Source organism: Contarinia nasturtii, unplaced genomic scaffold (genome assembly GCF_009176525.2).
Source record: "Contarinia nasturtii isolate CC-2019 unplaced genomic scaffold, AAFC_CNas_1.1 Cnas_scaffold_1826, whole genome shotgun sequence".
Taxonomy (NCBI): domain Eukaryota; kingdom Metazoa; phylum Arthropoda; class Insecta; order Diptera; family Cecidomyiidae; genus Contarinia; species Contarinia nasturtii.
Genome location: NW_022199157.1, coordinates 1 through 4,338, shown reverse-complemented (window position 1 = coordinate 4,338; position 4,338 = coordinate 1). Strand labels below are relative to the sequence as shown.

At 30.4% G+C, this 4,338-nt stretch overlaps 1 long non-coding RNA gene across 1 annotated transcript; it reads left to right on the top strand.

Moving 5' to 3' along the window:
* Positions 1-967: 967 nt before the first annotated feature.
* Positions 968-2,366, top strand: LOC116347333. The gene is made up of 3 exons (XR_004201682.1): positions 968-1,085; positions 1,161-1,666; positions 1,743-2,366. It is a non-coding gene; the product is annotated as an uncharacterized LOC116347333 (long non-coding RNA).
* Positions 2,367-4,338: the final 1,972 nt, after the last annotated feature.

The window sequence follows — 4,338 nt, the reverse complement described above, 5'->3', positions numbered from 1 at the left end:
TGGCTAAAATATTCACACGTCTGCGCCCAACCCTAGGCCCACCAATAGGCCCACCAATAGACCCACCACTAGGACCACCATCATCACAATAAATCCAATCATTAATAATGAAAGTAATAAGAATCCGAATATAGATGCAAAAATGGATAAAATGAAACCAGCAAATATCTTTGAAAACTCTTCAGCCAACTCATCAGTAATTTTCTCATCATGTGTATCATTCTTACTCGATACTGAACTAGTAAAATTCTCTGCAAACTCTTCTTCAGACAACTGAGTAAATTTCTCACAATTTCTATCTTTCTTATTCGATACTGATATAAATGACTGAAAAACTAATACGAGCCAGACATTTATCGATTTAGTATGTAGAATTGCATGCACTGGTGAATAGAATCGTTAAAGGTCCTAAAAGTAGCAAAAATACAACTGACTTCCACATATTAGATACAATTTCTTTCTGAAACAAATGACACGAATCATCAACGAACAAAAGTGGACTCACTTATATACTTTGCTGTAAGGTCATAGACAAACAAATCAAATAAATTAAAGAGAACACAGCTGTGAAAAGCTAATGCACAAACACCAAATGTAAATTAAGCGATATTTTTTGTAAACACACATTGCTTTTTTAATTTTTGAATATACTTATCATGATCAATTGTGACCAATACTTGATATGATTTTAAAAAAAAACGGCCTTGATTCTTCCAAATCAGGTGCAATTTTCTTAAATAAATTTACCTTAATTTACGATCTAGTTCAGTTCAGACTTTTTATCGAACAAACAATATGCATATCACTTGCATAGAATTTCAGTTTTCACTGTGGTAGTACGAACAATTCGAAAAAGCCAACATTTAATGTCGAAATGCTCAAATATGAATCGCCTTATAAAGTTGATAACACTTGAACTGTGACAAATTGATAGTATAAGAAATCTACTAAAAATGTGTCTTTACAACCGAACAAATTAGTATGACATCATCTGTTGTCTGTATTGGAATCAATAGTGAAGAACAAAGTGATTTTGAATTAGTTTCTAATGGCTTCCAAAAATGGACAATTTTTAAGATTTTTGTGTAAGTGAAAGCGGAAATCTTTTTCTTGAAGTTTAAAAAATATACATATAACAAATAACATTCATTAAATTTCAGACATAATTGATTAATCTTGATTAAAAATGCGTATACTTGTGCAATATATATTTTTATTGTCACTAATAATGAATAATCATCAAGATCAAATCCAGTGAAATGTTATCAAAAGCTACTACAATTGATTTAGAAGAAATTGAAAATATGACATCAAAAGAGTGTAATTTTACTCAACGGGCCCGAAAAGTTATATCAAATGACACGAAATCAACTTTGATCGATCTTCACAATTTTGAATTCCTTATTGAACGCGATACGTGCCATGAAGTGAAACCAACTTTGTTAATCATGATAGTTTCTGCTACGAATCATTTTCTCTTGGGCTAAAAAAAGTGAAGACGTCGCTGTGATATTTTTGCTAGGTTCGTCTGCCCAGCACAATGAAGTGATCAAAAAAGAAAACGAAGAATTTGGAGATATTTTACAGGGCAATTTTGAGGATACTTATAGAAATTTAACCTACAAGCATACAATGGCACTCAAATGGATGACTTATTATTGTCCAGGTTGGATTTTTTTTGTAATTCTAATAATGAAAATATGTTTTTGGAAAGAAGATTTTACTTAAATATTTCTATGTAGATCAAGTAAAATACATTCTGAAGGTCGATGATGATGTTTATATAAACGAAGATAAAGTTTTGAACTTGTTGAAAAACTCTTACGCAGATCTACTTATGGATTTAATGAAGCGCGTCGAGCTGTACTCAGCACAGTTCAACAGCACAAACCAAACAAGATAAAAAAGTGCATGTCATTTATGTCCCACTAAAATCAATCGAAAGACGCGAACATAGTGCAGCAAATGTATGAAAAATGTTTGTGGAGAACATTCCGAAAAAATTGCGATGTGTACGAACTGCACCAAAAAGCGACCGTATGAAACTGCATCATCAGATTCCAATTAATTTTGACATAAATTATTTATTTTCATCCTTTTTTCAACAAAAAAAGAAATATAATTTTGTTCATTTCATAGACTTTTCATACATTTTGTATGAGCGGACCGACTATATCCGTTAAAGTTTTTTTTCACTCTATACCTAGGAGGGTTAATAACCATAGCTTTTTAGCAGGGCCATTCCAATTGAGAGACAGATAAATCGAAGGACTTCACAATTATGTTGAGAAAAAGAAAAAAGCAGAAAAAAGTTCATAAATGATTTTTAAAATATATTATTTCTACCACACTGAATTCGTCAAATTAAGCCCATCTCGAAATAATGAAAAATGCGGATGTTGTTTTTTTCTTGTTCTAATCTTTATTTGGACTATTAAGATTTTTTAAAAGTACATATATTAGAATATTCATGAATATTATGATGAAAACTTTTAATGTATATAGTATCTTCATTTGTTTTTTGTTCTTTGTTTGTTTATAAATAAATCGTGTACATATAATTTCCATTTTTTTTTGTTTTAGTTTTTTTTTTTTAATTTATTATTCAAATGCATGTTTATTAAATGTTATTTAGTGGTTTGTTGCTTGATGATGAATGAATATGCGTTGATCTTCGCTCACCATCGAAAAGCGGAGCGCTTTACTCTCACGGTAATGCATGTGTTTTGTTTGTATTGTGTGCTTTTGTTCAAAAAATGTAAATAATTTTTTGTTCTTCAAAGAATTCATCGTATGACATCATTTAGTTATTCGATTGAAATGATTGGTAGAAAAAGAGATTCGCAATGCACATTTAAGACAGAGAGAAAAAAAAAGAGTTGCGATTGGTGCGCGCACAGTATACAATAACACTATACGCAATTGGCTTTCATTATTTCGGTTTTTCCCTCTCATCTAACTTATAAATCGAATGTCTTATGTATTCCAAGTAGTAAATTTCCTTACATTTTATTGTATGAAATGAACGCTGTGCTTCTTGAAATGCTCTAATACGCCATTTGTTTATATATTTTTTTTTATTAAATCAAATTTCTCCGGGCAAAAGTTCATCTATCATTCCACGTTCAAAATGTTCAGTTCAAATGTTCAATGAATGAAAAAGACAAATGTTAGTTGATCGAAATGACAATTCACGCGTCTGGTTTACTATGTGTTTTCGTTTTATCTGCTAACTTTTACATCGTGTATATTCTTTTTTTAAATTTCATATCGTCTGTATTCTTGCGCACACATTAAATGTCAAATCTTTCTTTCTTCTGACAACAAAAGAAATTAATCGAAATGGGATTTTGCCATTTAATGTTTTACCTAAATTTCTCTATACTTAAATCGTGTGTAGTACAAATCTGTATCGATATTCTTATTAAATTCATGTTAATATGAATGTTTTGTTGTTGTAACTGTTTCATTTTCATTTAAATAATATTTGTTTTGTTTTTTCTCGCGATGGTTTTCGCTAGAGTCCCATGTGTGATTGCAACGTTTTATTTTTGTTTTTTAAGCTATTGTATATGAAAATCTTTCATTTGTTTTTTTTTTGTTACTTCCATTTATAATTTCATGTGTTATAAATTTCGATATAAACCTTTTTGTTTGTTTGTTGTAAATGCATTTAGCGATTATGGTCTCTCAGTGGGTGTAGATTTTTGTTGATTTCATTTTGTCTGGTTCCTTTTTATTCATAATTATTTGGTTGTGAGTGTGTGTCTCTGTGTATATATTTTTTTTGTAATTATTTTATATGAGTGAGAGATAAAAGATAGAGGTGATAGACAGTTTCGACATTAGGTACATTTTACTCTGCATGAGTGGTGTGTATGTATGTGAGTGTGTGAGCGAAATATCAATAGATTTGTTTTTAAATTTTCTCTTCGTTTTCATTATATGATTCGCAAAAAACTTGAAATGGACCATTGGACTTAGGTGGAAATCGTTTCTCTTCCAAATTTTGTTTTACTCTATATGTATTCAGAAGAACCCGAGCTTAAAAGTTGGACAAACTGTTTTCAATCTGTAAAAAACAGAAAATGTCGATAGAAAAATAATTCAGGTTGTTCGGTGTGTGTGTTTGTGTATGTGCTGAAGATTCAGCTGATATATCTATATATATTTATATACTTTGTGCTAATTTTTATATGCTTTCCATTTGCCTATGAAATTTATCGTGTTTTTTTTTCCAGGCTGTGTGTTCTGTATAATTTCAGCAGGCACTGCTATTTCTAGCACGATAGCTATGCTCTGCCTAAGTTTGACGCATTGCATACCGCATTGAAATCG